This window comes from Camelus ferus, chromosome 15 (genome assembly GCF_009834535.1).
Source record: "Camelus ferus isolate YT-003-E chromosome 15, BCGSAC_Cfer_1.0, whole genome shotgun sequence".
Classification (NCBI taxonomy): Eukaryota; Metazoa; Chordata; class Mammalia; order Artiodactyla; family Camelidae; genus Camelus; species Camelus ferus.
In genome coordinates this window covers 48,456,005-48,472,031 of record NC_045710.1, presented here as the reverse complement: position 1 = coordinate 48,472,031, position 16,027 = coordinate 48,456,005, and the positions used below count along the sequence as shown (strand labels likewise).

General features: G+C 41.8%; 1 long non-coding RNA gene across 3 annotated transcripts in view; it reads right to left on the bottom strand.

The window, feature by feature from the left end:
* LOC116669013 overlaps window positions 1-16,027 on the bottom strand; it is a 456,094-nt gene that overhangs the window by 380,138 nt on the left and 59,929 nt on the right. For all 3 annotated transcript variants that reach the window (XR_004326383.1, XR_004326384.1, XR_004326385.1), the window contains exon 11: window positions 11,013-11,140. This is a non-coding gene — a long non-coding RNA (uncharacterized LOC116669013). The remainder of the gene's footprint in view (window positions 1-11,012; window positions 11,141-16,027) is intronic.

Below are 16,027 nucleotides of genomic sequence, written 5' to 3'. Positions count from 1 at the left end.
TCGTGCTATAATTAAGGTTTCACTCTACCAGGGTCACCATGATGTTGAATTAGCCTACCTCATGATGCAATGAGCTGGGGGTGTGTATTCAGAATGTGGGGCACATTGAGAACAGAAGAGGGCTGCTTTGCTGGTAACAAATCCCACCCATGTTCACGCTTCCTACAACTGCCCTGAATCAAAAGGAGCCCAAGATAATACAGTCAGAGAACATGTCAAGGACTCTGAAAAACCACTGCTATGTCACAACTTCTAAACACCTTTCTACTTCCTAACACTAATGCATTCTAGCCGAGTAGCCCATTCAGAATTCTAGCAAGTTCTCTTTCTCTTACATGATTTGGGGAAAATCAATCCATCCACCTTTCCTTCTGATTTCATCACTCTGTTCCTACCTAGATATGACCTAGATCTGGATGCTGTCACAGTGTCCTGGCCACATTTTCCCTTCAGTCTAAGTGGTAAAGCTGAGCTAAATGTTCCCATCAAACAACTGCAAGGGAAGACCTGACGTGGCTCTATTATTCCAGACACCTGCCCTTTCCTTGTCTTCTTTTTGAAAGTCAACCAAAAGCGTATTTTTGTTTTTAATAAGAATTGGACAGCAAAAATGAGATTGGCTAAAATTCTGGACTGCATTTCCCAACAGCTTCCAAAATAAATGCATCAACATTCTTATTTCGCACCACCTGCAAGAAAAGTCTATGGTCAGCGTTCAGGCTCAATAATGGAAAATGAAAATTATTAGTTGGGAAATAGGTTTCGGGATCAGGTCTACAGAGGGTAATGTTAAACAACAGAAAAACCCCTCTTGGAGACAGAGTCTTCAGAACCCCTTACAAGCATGCTATATTTGGAATTTATGTATTAGCTTCATTTCCCTTTGAGTCACACTCATTCTTCCCAATCAAATGGCTTTCAAATACAAACTCCACCTCGTGAATTATGGAAATCTACTCTTTATCAGCTTTTCCCAACTGAGATTCCTTGAGAGAACTAAGCCCCACAGAAAAATGATTCCAGTGACTGTTCTCTCAATTTTCCCCAGGAAGATACTAGCAAGTCCTGTTCTAGAACACAGAGGAAATAAGTTAATTCAGTACATACCGTAGATGCCTTAAGGCATCAGGACTTAATTCTCTGGCAATTCTTGAGAAGGGCTGCTGGTGGTTTTAATGAGCAGAGCAATGTCATCACAAACTAATCTGACTAATATTGGAAGGTTCTCTGTGTCCCCAGATATTACCAGCATGACTATCACTACAATAACCACAACTACTACCACTAGTACTAGTAAGAAGATGAAGGATAGCTTCCATGTGCCGATCAGTCCCTGTGCTGAACACTTAAAACTCATTTGCTCATGTAAATGGCACGACAGAAGCATGAGGTGGGCATGACTATTGTTACCCCATTTGACAACTGAGGAGACGCTGGTTACGTTACAGGAAGATGGGGTGAGATGACGGTCATGTCCCTGGGATGCACCCCGCCAAGTGAGGGTCCTTGGCTTCACACAGGGAAGAAATCAAGAGTGAGCCAGAGTAGAGTTCAAGTAGATTTATCCAGAGAGATACACACTCCATAGACAGAGTATGGACCGTCTCAGAAGGCCAGAGAGGCCACGAAGGTAAAAGTAGATACACATTCCATAGATAGAGTGTGGACTGTCTCCAAAGGCGAAAGAGAGACCATGAGGTGCGGGGTTGTTAGTTTTTATGGGCTCGGTAACTTCATATGCTAACAAGTGGGAGGATTATTCCAACTGCTTTGGGGAAGGGGCGGGGATTCCCAGGAATTGGGCTACCGTGCACTTTTTACCTTTTATGGTCAGCCTTGAAACCATCATGTCACCTGTGGGAGTGCCATTTAGCATGCCAATGTATTACAATAGCATACATTGAAGCTCAAGGTCTACCGGGAGTTGAATCTTCTGCCATCTTGGGGCTAATAGCTGTCTCATTCTTTTAATGGTTGTGGCCTGCCCCCTTCCCTCCTGTTTCAGCTAGAGGGGTTAACTGGCAAAACCAAATTGGAATCCAGAGCCTGTCTGACTCCTCCAGGAGACAGAAGAAATCTGTAAGATCGTAACAAATGCCAAGGAGAGTAGGGTTAGGGAGCTGATGTGGAGGGACTCCACCCACCTGCTGGACCAAGCAGGAGGAGGGAGGAGGTCAAAATGGAGGTCGGGTTGGTTAATGACCACAGCCAAAGAGGTCGAGGCGCCAAAGAAGGAAAAAAATGCCAGGAAGAAGACTGGGACCCCAAAGCCAGAAATAAACAGGAATCAGACCAGGCACTGGAGTACACTAAGGCAGCTACCATGTATGAGGGCTCTAGTCCAAGTCAAAATCAAAAGAACACTTTTAAATGGTAAGTAGACCCAATTTCTTCCTTTCAAAGAAAGTATAAGGATTTAAACAATCCTTTTCTCTCACTTCCCTCCACTGCCTACACCAGCCTTTTTTTTTTTTTAATTGAAGTGTAGTTGATTTACAATGTTGTGTTAGTTTGTGGTATATAGAACAGTGATTCAGTTATATAAATCTATATTCTTTTTTTTTTCATGATAGGTTATTACAAGATATTGAATGTAGTTCCCTGTGCTATACAGTATGACCTTGTTGTTTATCTATTTTATATATAATAGTGTGTACCTGTTAATCCCAAACTCCTAATTTAGCCCTAATTAATCCTAAACTCCTAATTTAGCCCTGCCTTTCCCCTTTTGGAACCATAAATTTGTTTTCTATGTCTGTGAGTCTGTTTCTGTTTTGTAAATAAGTTCATTTGTATCATCAGTTTTTCTAGATTCTACATATAAGTGATACCATATGATACTTTTCTTTGTCTGACTTACTTCACTTAGTATGATAATCGCTAGGTCCATCCATGTTGTTGCAAATGGCATTATTTCATTCTTTTTTATAGCTGAGTAATATTCCACTGTATATCTATACCACTTCTTCTTTACCTAGTCATCTGTCAATGGACAATTAGGTTCTTCCATGCCTTGGCTATTGTAAATAGTGATGCTAGGAACACTAGGGTGTATGTAACTTTTTGAATTAGGGTTTTCTCTGGATATATGCCCAGGAGTGGGATTGCTGGATCTAATGGTAACTTTATTTTTAGTTTTTTAAGGAATCTCCATACTGTCTTCTTTTGATTCCCAAGAGACAGTGTCTCTAGTATGACTCTTCAAGCACAGTAGAAGGGACATTAAGAAGAAAGTGGGACGTCAGTCCAAAAACTTGGAAGCAACTCAATGTGGACTGAGAAGTGATGGCTGGAGTTGAAAGCAACATTCATGATAGAGGTCATGACTGCAAACCCAATGGTTTCCCTTCGTGTCCGACTGAATCTCTCCTCTCAGTTCCCCCCAACCCAGATAAGATCCTATTTCTAAGATTAAAAAAAAAAAAAGTATAGAAATCAACTAATTTCTAGGAAGAATAAAGTATGTGGATGCTCTGAAGGTCAAAATCGACACTCTGTCTGGAGATGTCCATGTGAAACACCGCCTCTGCTCCATTTGTAAAACAATTTCAGTGACAGGCTGAGTTGCTTTGATGACAAGAGACCCACTTGCTTAAAATTCTTCTTCTCAACTTAGTGGCGATGGATATCAAGGATATGGTATTTTTCTTCTCGTAGGGTATTTTACCCAAGGTAAGACTTCATAGATTGTGAGATGAACCATTCTTCTGTGTACCAGTAACAAGAAAGAGCTGCCATTTCAACTATGACTGATCACTCTCTGTAAGAGGCATCCTAGTTTTTGAGCTGCTAAAGTGCCTCAGAGACAGTGGAATCTAGTGACTGTCCTTTGTCTAACAGTCCTCATGCCCCTCAGGGAGTGGGGGGCTGCTATATTAAGTCATATATCTGCCTACTGCTGACTCAGACAGCCCTGCCGAGGGATCTGGCGCCACCGCTGCTTCTTTCTGCTTGAATTATCCCCACAGCCCACTGAGAGCTGAGGACAGTGGCCCATAGCTCTGGGTCATTCCCCCGGGACCTTGCCCAGGTCCAGGCCCAGAGAAAGCAATCATAGGCATTTGCAGTTTGCAAAGCACTTTTACATCCAAATTTAAAGCAGCCACATTCCCCATGCTACCTGCCACACTCCTGAGACAAGCAGGGTAAAGATTATTCCCTCCACTTTCCAGAGAATAGACTGTCGCCAGATTAAGTAGCTTCACCTGCCCGAGGACACACCGCGAGCAAGGGACGTCCCTGGTAGGAAAGCTGAAAGCTCCTAACTCCCAGAGCAAGACTTGTCCTTTTTTCCTGTTACTTCTCTCTGCTCCTAAAATAAAATTCCAAGTTTAAAGTTCCCATCTGGTATTTCCCACCCATCTGGAGACCAAGGCACCCCTGGAGCACCTGAGACTTGTCTCTGGACCTGGTCCCTGTGTGGCTGCCCAGCCCATCCCAGGATCACATCCTCTGGGATACCCAGCCCACCCCCTCCAGGGGCCCTGCCTTCCTCCACCATCAATGCCTCATTAACCAGGAGGCAAAGGGAGTCACAGCCATGGGGTTAGGATTTTATTCCCTATTTGATTATTTTCTGAAATACACATTATATAAATATCATACTTTATATGTTACAAGAAACATGAATCTTGAATCCTAGAATATCCGATTTCACCTTATTGAGGTATAGAAGTGATGGCAATGCCACCAAAACAAAACAAACAAACAAACAAACAAAAAAACCCTGAATTCATGTGCCTTATATAGGCTTGTCTCGGCAGAAGGGGAGAAAAAAGCAACTAAAACATATGCTCTTCTCATTGCTCTTTCCATATGCAAAAGGGGAATCAGAGCATCCAACTTATAAAGATTTAGGAAAGAGGCGGATTTTCAGGGGATAATTTTCTCGATTCAAATCCCTTTTGCCCTCTCTCCCATCCCCACTTTTTTTTTTTTTTTTTTCAGAAAATGAAGAAAACTATTTTTTCAATACGGGGGTACCCGGCAGGACTGTGGGCATCACAGGTGCCTCACGGTCACGATACACTTTCTTTCCCATTAAATAATAAAATATGCCGTGGAGTCGCACAACTCCTTAGACCCAGGAGACATTAAAGCAGCTCATCAAGCACCATCCATGTGGAAAGATATGAATATATTTTACCTGCAGACGTAATTCCTCTGCAGCTGCCTCAGAACCCTTGCGTTCTCGCACACACTCCTTCCCAAAACACACAAGGGGGAGGGCGGAGGTGAGAGGAGAGGGAGACACTGAGAATTTTACTGAAGACCAGAGAAAAAGAGAGACTTGTAGTATCTGCAAAGAACACAGACTGAAAGAGTGTGTAGAATTCTTAACAATGTAACTCCTATTTTTTGTTTTCTTTTATTTTCACTTGTTAGGTGAATTTTTAAGTAACTTGAGTTGCTGGAGGCTGGGTTTGCGCTCACCTTCTGCTCCATTACTGGGGAACAATCAGATATTTTCTCTTTACCTGAATTATATTTTTCTTCTATTTTGACCCCAAAAGCACCAAAACCTTATGCTTAGTTAGGAAGGAGCTGTTGAGGCTTATATGTTGAAGCCACAGAAAGATACAAATCATGAATTCCATCGCCCAACCCACTAATTGTCAGATTTTTGTGAAAGACTCTAATTAAATCCCATCGGAAAAGAACACCAAGCAGTGGAAAAAGAAAAATCAGTCATTTAAACAACTCTGCTAAGAGCTTAATATAGACACGGAAGAACATCTTTAAAGTGTTCTTTTTTTTTTTTTTTCAGGCAAGGATAAGAAAAATCAGGAACAGAGAAATGTTGGGCTAGATAATAATATTCTAAGCATCTGAAAGGTAGCATCTATAAAAACTTTATGAGATGCGCTAAATTTATTCCAGACAAAAATCTTCATCGACTGACTGCCTATTAGATTGCCTTTATTGTCTTTCTTTCTTTATAGAGCTGTCACAGGAAGATTCCTCGTGCTCAGCCAATCATGGAAGATTCCTTAAAAAACCCTGGAGAAGAAAGAGATTGGTACATCAACCTAATCCCTGCACATGAAAACTCCTCCTCCAGTTCTACTGGTAACAGCTGCCCCCCCCCAAAAAACCCAGTGTCTTTTACGAGATGCTCTTCAACAGAACAAATGACAAGTCCCCCCAACATAAAACACATTTTCTCACAAAGAAAAAGCACTAAACTTGAGCAGCAAAACCCTCCCAAGGTTGAAAATACCCTTCTCACAGATGTGAATGTGAAAAGAGATCTCAAAATTGTGTTCCTCGGGACTCAGATGTCCCAAGATGAGTCAGGTCGAGTCACAAATGTTGTATCCGTGCCCCTACCACAAAAGTCCCAGGGCCAGGCCCCCTGTTCAAAGTCATGCTCCCTTCAGACCCAATCAAAGATACTCATCTCTTATCCTCGCCCGATCTGGGACATGGTGTTTCAAGACTGGCTGGGGGGTGTGTCAAGGCATGTGAAGGGAGAGCTGACTCAAAGGAACTTCCTGGATTTTGTTTCCCTCCTGCTTTGTCCAAAAGCAGGACAGTGCTCTGCAAAGCTCTTCCACAGATGCTGCACGACTGACCCCAAATGGGTATAATGGCCTTTTTTTTTTTTTTGCAAAACTCCTTGTGACTTGGGGCTTCTCCATCTTTCCTTCCCCCCGCAGGTAAGTTTCTTATCTGGTTATAAAGCAAAGAGAGGCCTCCAGAAGTGGGCCTCACTCTCCAGCCCCTCCTCACCCATCTCCATCAGGCCCACCCTTCTTCCCCTACTCCCTCACCACTTCAAGGAAGAGTGTTCCCTCCTCCTGTTGAAGACTCACTTCCACTGGAGATGCAGCACTGGCAGGCACCTTGCTCCAGCAACAGGAGCATCTGTCACCTGCTTGATGAACCTTTCTCTCTTTGTGAGCACTTTCCCCTCTAAATATAATATGAATCTACTTATAATACAGATCTCTCCCTTTGTAACAATTTTTTAAATTCCCAGAGGTTGCACATGTAAGTGATATCATATGACATTTGTCTTTCTCTGCCTGGCTTATGTCACTTACTATGATCATCTCTAGGTCCATCCATGCTGCTGCAAATGGCATTATTTCATTCCTTTTTATGGCTGCGTAGTATTCCATTGCACATATACATACACACACACACACCCCTTCTTTATCCAGTTATCTGTCGATGGACATTTAGGTTGCTTCCATGTCTTAGCTATTGTAAAAAATAGGGCTTCTGTGAACATTGGGGTGCATGTATCTTTTCAAGTTTACCAAGGAGGAAGGGGTGGAGGGATAAATTAGGAGTTTGGGGTTAACATATACACACTAATATATATAAAATAAACATACAACAAGGGCCTACTATAAAGCACAGGGAACTATATTTAATATTTTGTAATAACCTATAATGGAAAAGAATCTGAAAAAGAATATATACATATATATATAACTGAATCACTATTCTGTACACCTGAAACTAACACAACATTGTAAATCAACTATAGTTCAATAAAAATAAATTTTAAAAATTTATTTTAAATGACACAAATGGATTTATTTACAAAACAGAAAACACTCACAGACATAGAAAACAAACTTATGTCTACCAAAGGGGAAAGGGAGGGAGAGATAAAATTAGGAATTTGAGATTAACAGATACACATTGCTATATATAAAACACAGAAACAACAAGGTCCTACTGTATAGCACAGGGGACTATATTCAATATCTTGTAATAACCTGTAATGGAAAAGAATCTGAGAAAGAATATATTTAGATGTATACGTGTAACTGAATCACTTTGCTGTACATCTGAAACTAACACAACATTGTAAATCAACTATACGTCAATAAAAAAAATTTTAATGTCATAATTTTAAATGAAATTTAAAATTTTTAAAATTCCCTAAAAAAAAGTAATTTTAAAAATAATTTTCATCCTGCTCACTATTCCCTTGGCAGTGTCTTGGAAAGCAGTCTGTCCCACAATAATCAGGCTGCCATTCCCCCTGTAATAACAAAGTCCTGGCCCAGGTCAGTAACAGCCATAACTTACAGCATCCACAGAACTCATCACCTTCGTCCTTTCATCTGCCTTCTCTGTGGAGGTCAACACTTTACCCTTCCTTCTTCTTGGGAACTCTCACCTCCTTTGAGTCCCATAGGCCTTCTCTCCTATTTCTCCTCCTTTTCCTCTGCCTGCTTGTGCCCAGCGCCTGCATCTGCCCTTCTTCCACCCAGCACTTTGGGGGCTTGTTATATTTCACGGGCTTATTCATCTTCTCGTTCTAGTCTCCTGGCTCCTTCCTCTGTGTCTCGCTTCCACAGTGATCAGTGTGATGGCATACACTACCTGTAACTTTACCATCCCACACCAGACGCTTCCACATCTTGCTGATACCTGAAATCACTTTCCCAGGGGATGTAGATTCCATTTCACTTTGAAGCTTAAAATGGTAGATAATCCTTGGAGAAATGAAAGACGTGCAAATCCCTCCCTAAGAGATCATTTTGATGAGAGAAGAAGAGAGAGCAGAGAGGGAAGTCAAACATTCTCTATCCCTCAATTTTTCATTTATCACAAGTGGGATAGTAATAACCATCTTTCCTACATCAGCCATAATACAGCTGAAAGTGTCCTGAGAATTTTTTAACTCTAGTAATATTATTACTAACTGACATGAGTACAGTTGATTTTTATTTGGAGAAAGCTTTATACCTCTCGTACTTCCACAATTTTGACTAGAATACCTTGCAAAATTTTTCCCAACATCTCTCTTTAAAAAACTAGTGTGTCTTCCCTGCCTGACCTTGAATTCTCTAGCAAACTGAGTCTCAGGAGAGATGGGAAGGAATAAATGAAGGCATAGAAGAGGCAGGAAAACGGAAATTCCAACTATAAATAAGGGCTCACAATTCATTTTATACCCGTCAGGAATACTGGGCTAGAAAGCATTCACACAAGAAAGGACGCCTGTTTCTTAATGTCATCTATAGTTCTGCGTAGTGTCAAATATCCAACACAACATACATTGTGTGCTTGCTGTGAACACTTGCACACCTTTTCAGAGCTGGGGATGAGAAGGAGCGGGCTTGAGTATACATTAAGAGGCTGGCTGTCATCAAATCACCTTCTTGTTTTAGAATCTAAAATGACCACTGAACACTGACTGGTAAAATTCACCAGGTAGTTCCGGTCCATTCTTCCTGCCCTTGAAGTTAATTGTATCCATGTGATTTGCTTTGGCCAATGAGATGTGAGTGAAAGTGAAGAGTGACATCTTCGGGCTGAAGTTGTAAAACGCCTTTATGCAATTCATTATATTCTTCTATTTGTCTTCTGCTATTGCCACTGGCAACGTTACAGGTGTTCAGTAGCCTGGGTCCTGAGGTCAGGATAATGCAGAGGCACTTCTGAGTCAATCCATAGAGAATATGGAACATGAGCAAACCACACTTATTTTTTATGTAATCTGGACCTATACTGAACGGTACACTCCCATCAAATCTAGCACCCTAAATCCTACCTAATTAGGTCTCTCACTAACATTTGTATCCTTGTCTCTCAACCTGCTCCAACCTGAAACAGTCTAGTGAAGGGAGCTATGTTCATTTTCTATTTGCTATCTAACAAATTATCACACATCTAGCAGCTTGAGGCAACAAGTGGCACTGACATTGGTCAAGGCTGTGGTCTTCTCTTGAGGACTGGAGTCCTCCTCCAAGTTCGTCCCGGTTAATGACGGAATTCCATTTTTTGTGGCTGTAAGACTAACACGCTCAACTCCTGAAGGCCACTCTCCCCTGGGCAGTTCCCAGTATGGCTGTGTGATTTCGTCCAGGCCATCGGTAAAGTCTGTCTCTTCTAAAGGCCCACCTAATTAGGTCAAGGCCACACAGAATAATCTTCCTCTTGATTAACTCAAAGTCCACTGATTAGGGACCCTAATTACATCGGCAAAACTCCCTTCACTTTTGCATATAACACAATGGTCACAGAACTGACATCACATCACATCACAGGTCCCAGCTACACTAAAGGGGAGGGGATTATGCAAGGCTGTGAGTCACTGGGGGTAATCCTGGAATCCTACCAAGGGAGGTCATTCTCATGTCCACACATGCCTTCTCATGTCCACACACAAGGTCTGGCTCCTCTTGTAGTTTACTTATACAATATCCTCTTAACTGCAAACTCTTTTCTGTCCTAAATGTCAGTCCAAAATTTCTCCATCCTTTAGCCTAAGACAGGCCCCTCCTCTCTAAAACGTCCTCAAAGTCTGCCACCCATGGGCAGAGAAGACTTACAACTCTCGGTTTCTCTCAACTCTCAGCTCTCAGTGTCCTACTCACTGAATACAATGCACATAATGGGATAAACTCTGATGATCTTTATCATCTATATAACACATGTAGCAGGATGATCAAACAGAAGTTTAAAATGATACATAAAAATTGAGTATCTGTGAAACTCCAACGGGAAGTTCCAGCTACAAATTTTCAGAAGAAATAACTAAGAACAGGTTTCCTAAGTGAACAGACCTCTTCCCCACGAGGAGAATATGAAGGAATTAAGGGAGTTGGAATTGTGGAAGAATATTCTGGTAACAGCTGTCCAAATCTTAAACAAGAATTGTGTCTTAGAAAGTGCTTGACTTGATGGCACAAGGGGCCCTAGCTCTAAGAGGCTGGAGGGGAGAGGGTGGTTGGGTACCAGGAGGGCCAGTCAAGAAATAAACAGCACTTATGTTAAGAGAAGGGCAGATGGACTGTCCAATAGGTGATGTCTGCACAACCCTGTAGTTTTCCCAAAGGAGACAGAGTGGTCTTTAATCATCTGCTAGAAATTCCAGCCCAGAGAAAGCAAAGCCAGCTTATGAGAGTACCAGTCATAAGAGAACCTTCCTGCTTCTCTTACTTAGCTCTACAACCCCAGAGGGACCCGAGATGGCAGCTAGGGAGTGGAGATGACCAGGAGGAAACAAGGTGGGCAGGTTGCAGACGGAGGTGAAGACTTACCTCTGCACGAATGTTGTACAGTTGATTTGGACTGGCCATCCTGACTTCTTATTTGAGACTGTGCTTTGAGTTTTGTTTTGTTTTGTTTTGGGTTTTTTTCCATAAGGTGGCCATTGGACTTTTATTGCCTGAAAGTAAGCAGAAAGGCCGTAAGACTTCCCTCATTCAGCAGGTCTAAAGGGAGAAGTTGGGACAAAAATAAAGTTGCTTTTAGGATCCCACTCCGTGAGTCCTGTTCGTTCTTGTGATAGATGCTATCTGACACCTGTCTCTTCACTTGGCTGTGAGCTCTTTTAGGGGATCTGCTTGTTGATTTTAAAGTTCAAAGTCATGGATTACTATCAGTCTTGTCAGTTTCATGGAAAACCAGGATGTGGCATTTCTTGTCTTTCCTGAGAAGGAAGAAGCAGAGCAGATTTAAGCTACTAAACACACACACACACACACACACACACACACACACGTGCACGCACACACATGCACAAACACACACACATCTCCTCGGGTCTTCTTGAAAGGAGGCAGCATGATTTCTAGAACACCATGTGTGAAACCATTCCATTTCTCAAGGAGACCACCTCTTGATCTCAAATTAAAGGCTGCACTGGGTCTTTTTCCAGTTATGTAGCTCTGTTAAGGGGTGTAACAAGAATTTCTGGGAAGAAAGATTAAAAGGGAGTTCAAAGTGAGGACCAGAGATTTTTGCAGATATGCTGTGATTCAAATTGTGAGAAAGCCATCAAGTGGAGATATCTCAACGCTTTTCAGATGTTTGCGGAGTGATGTCTCAATGCCAACTACAAAGAGAGCCCATGCCTATAACTGATCTGATTGAAGAAATACATAATAGGCTACTTCAGCACTCAGTAAATAGATAATTTAAGGGGAAAAGTCAATATATGGTTCAAAAATATCACAAAGGCAACACACAGAGAACTGAGTTTATATATATATATATTTTTTTCCACCTAGCTACAAACTCATTTTATATGACTCCTCCCTGACCCAATCCCTCTAAAAATGGAAAAGTCAACTAGTGAAATCAGATATTGCTCCTAAAATTTCAATTTGTGGCTCCAATTACTCATGCAGTCAAGCCCTCTCTTCTACCTCAGCACATTTGTTTGGTGTTTTTTGCCGGTAATCCCCAACTACTCCAGTTCAGTACAATGGACAGATGTTTGCCCACAACTACTTGTTTAAGACCCTCCAAATGGCATCTCTTCTCTCGGTCCTCACCTGTGGCATCTGGTCTTCTCACTCTCTAAAAAGCTGTCTTCTTTGTCTGCTTACTTCTACATGTCTGAATCTTTCATCTAGATTTGAACTCTGCAAGGGTAGTGGCCTTCCTCCCCCTCCCCCTCCCCCTCCCCCTCCTTCTTCTTCTTCATTTACTTCTCTACTCCCAGTAACTAGAACAGTGCCTGGCACAGAGGAGGTACTGAATAAACATTCGCTGAATGAATGGAATAGTCACCCTGCTCCTTATTCTCTGTGTAATGTGGGACAAATGGTTTGCCTCCCTAAAATCTACCCGAACGAGTGGTCTTCAGATTTCAAAATATGAATCATGTGAAGTGTATAACATGGCATTTTGCACATGTCAAGAGTTCAATGCATTTCTGTCCATCTCTCAAATGCACAGAACGCATATCCATGTGTTACCACATTTCCTTCATTATTTACTTCACTGCTTGCTTCTGTTACTGATAAGCCTCCCTCCTGCTCCACCAGCACTTCCCTTCTGTAATGCTCCACGATGCTTCTTTTCCTATTGTCAGAAACAGCCCTGGGAAAGGAGGTGCTCCTGGGGTGGGGTCACGTGATCACAAAAGCAGCTTTGCTAGTCAAAAGTGTCCAATAAAAATGGGAAGTCGCTTCCTAAATGTCTCTGGAAGTCTGTGGTTTAGTTCACAATATCTTAACAGATTAAGTTAATGCAAATAGCAGATGTATTTTGTAGCAACAAGACAAATGTTCAGCAGAATTAAAGTTATTCATGTGTAGTCACACTGGGAATATTTGCATGATATTTTGCTAATTGCTCCAAAATCTGACTTGTAGCGAATAAACAAATGGAATAAAAAAAGAGCAAAACTCAGTCCCAGGCCTCTCTGGTTTCTCTTAAGCTCCCAATGTCTTTCTTCAACCACTCAACCCTTGGCTCTGAAAGCCCAGGGGCCTTGCCCAGCCTCCCAAGCATTTTCCTGGACCTGTTATTTCTGTGGATACCCTCATGGTTTTCCCCTGGTAACAAGAGGTCTTCCAAAAGCACTGGGCATTTTTTCTCTCCCTGACTTCAACCACCCTCCCCAGACTTCCAATGTCTATTTAGATTTCCTAATGAAAGCATCACATTGATAGATGGCACCGCTTGATAGTAGTGTAAATTTGTCAAGTTTTCTTTAAATATTTCAGATGATTTTTTTGGTCAATGTATAAGTGTGTTACTATAATAAATCATTAAAGAAAGAGAAGAAAGGTGACCAAACTTGAAAGACTGGACTGAAACAAAATTGAAGAGTCTGTGGTTAAATGTGGATTCTAAGTTTAATTTCATCATCATTAAAATAACCCACCGCTAAATTGGAAGTGGGAATTTTATTCTAAAAGAGTCAGAATCAATGCATTCTGCCTATTCTATTAGAACCGGGAAAGAGTAAGTAGGAAAATCTCAACCCCAGAGACAGCAGTCCTATTCCTCCTCTGTTTCATTTCTTTTCTTCCAAGAAGTGGCTTTTTACCAGTATTTTCTGATCATCATGAAACACAGGAATCCAAATGTGAAACTGAAAGGCCTTGGTCAGCTTAGCTGTGCGTAGCGCAAAGACCTGGAGAAAATGACTTCTCTCAAGTCTCAGCTTTCTCATCCAGGAAATGGTAGTAACACCTGCCTCACTTGACTCTGAACCCCATGAGCCAAATGTGGCCTCCAGGTGGGCAGGTTTTGAAGAGTATGACGTGCAACCCCGAGGCCATACTGTGGCTTTCTTCATGGAAGCCAATTTACACAACCACTCTGAACCTCCTCAGTTTCTCTATCTGCAAAAGGGGATAAAAAAGTCTATTCTGACTATTTCAAAAGGATTTCATAAGAATAAAAAGGGATAACACAGAAAGAAATACTTTATAATCAACAAAAAGCTTACTTTACTATAAAACGATAAGGTTTTATTATTCATGGCTTGCGAATGTAAATGTAGCTTTCTAATTCACTGATTAGAAAATAGAAATCAGTCTTCAGCTTTGAGAAATCAGAAGAGGAATCTTAGAGTCCCTCAGCTGACCCGGATGTAACCCCAAACCCAATTCAGAAACCCTGACAAGAAGCCGGAGACCAGAGCAGGAAACTGATGACTCAAGCCTGGGAGGCAGCCTCTCAGATCACTCCTGGGGACTGCTCCAAAGAGGTGAGGCAGGAGCCAGGATATACAGGAGTTTTTACAACAGAAGCCAGATAGTTGGAACAACCAAAGATTACTGCTAATTAAAGAAAACCAGATGTGGGGGAGGGGGTCATAGCTCAGTGGTAGGGCACGCACTTAGCGTGCACGAAGTCCTGAGTTCAATCCCTAGTACCTCCATTTAAAAAAAGTGTCTAAAAAATTTTTAAAAAGGAAAACCAGATATCTCAATTTAATGAATTTAGCACTTTTCTATTTACTGGGAAGATGCAAGAGTCTGGTCTTACTGAAGTCATTCCTTTGATATGCACCTTAACTATCGGGGCCAGTATCCTCTTCTCCATCCTGTATCCCCTCAAGGTGTCAAGCCAAAAGACAAAACCAAACCAAAGATCAGGAGAAGGAACGATTTATTATTACTTGCAGCTAGTAAGGAGAACACCGAGAATCTTTCCCAAAGCAGCGTCTACCCGAACAGCTAAACACATGTTAATGAAGGGGCTTTTGCAAAGGAGAAGTCAGCATAGAACTGGGGCCAAGGTCAACAGAGCCCAAGTTTCAGTTGACTGAAGCTCACGAGGGTCAACATCATCATTCCATCCTCCTCCCAGGTGGGGGCCTTAGTTCTGGTAGAAATCAAAGACTGTATCGTACTGTGATGTACATCCCTTGAGGAGCTACTAGGACTTTGTTTTATTGCTGAACTATTGTTTCTTGACTGCTTTTCCTTCATTCCTGCATTTCTCTACTTCTCTTAAAATCACTGATTACTGAGACCCATTCAAGGGCCCAAGCATTGTGGCCAGGCTTAGGTCACAGAATGGCATATGCCAAAAATGGCATCTTATGCCAAGAAAGCTATGCCTGGTTCCCTTTCTCTGGGGACTTCCTACCTTGTCTGCTTACATTATGAAAAAAACATTCTCTAACTTAGAAGCCTTTGCATGTTACAGGATGACAAAATCAGTGTCTACTCAGCTTCATTTTAGAGTAAAGAAGGGCCTAGTTCTTTGAAGCTGATAGCTGGAATAGGAATCTTAGACCTGTGATTAAAAACTCCATGTTTGAAGGCAAGCTATATCCTTCTCTGAGGTTCTGTTTCCGTATGTATAGAATGAGGACAATAATACCCACCTTATGGGGTTTTTGTAAAGATGAAATTCAATGAAATAACACGCCAAGTTCCAGGCATACTGATAACACTCCATTAGCTAATACCCACCCTCCAATTTTGCACAGCACTGAATGCAGATCTATAGTCGGTGAGCTATTCTGACAACAAAGATGAAGTTAGTAAGGCTTTAGATTATAGATTCACAACCCTGGCAGCACAGTTAATCCACCAGGGGCACTTTAAATATTCTGATGCCCAGACCAGTTCAATCAGCCTCTCCAACACAACATGCAGACATCAGTATCTTGAAAGTTCCCGAGCTGATTCCAACCTGCAGCTAAGGTTGGGAACACCTACTTTAGATTATGGTATTTGTTTTTTCCAAAGTATGGAAGAGGAGGAACTCTCAGCTTGCTTATACTGAGGATGGAAATGGGGAGGATGAAGGGAAAAACAAGCTCCAAAAGTGTTCAGTTTAATACAATTGCACTGTCAAG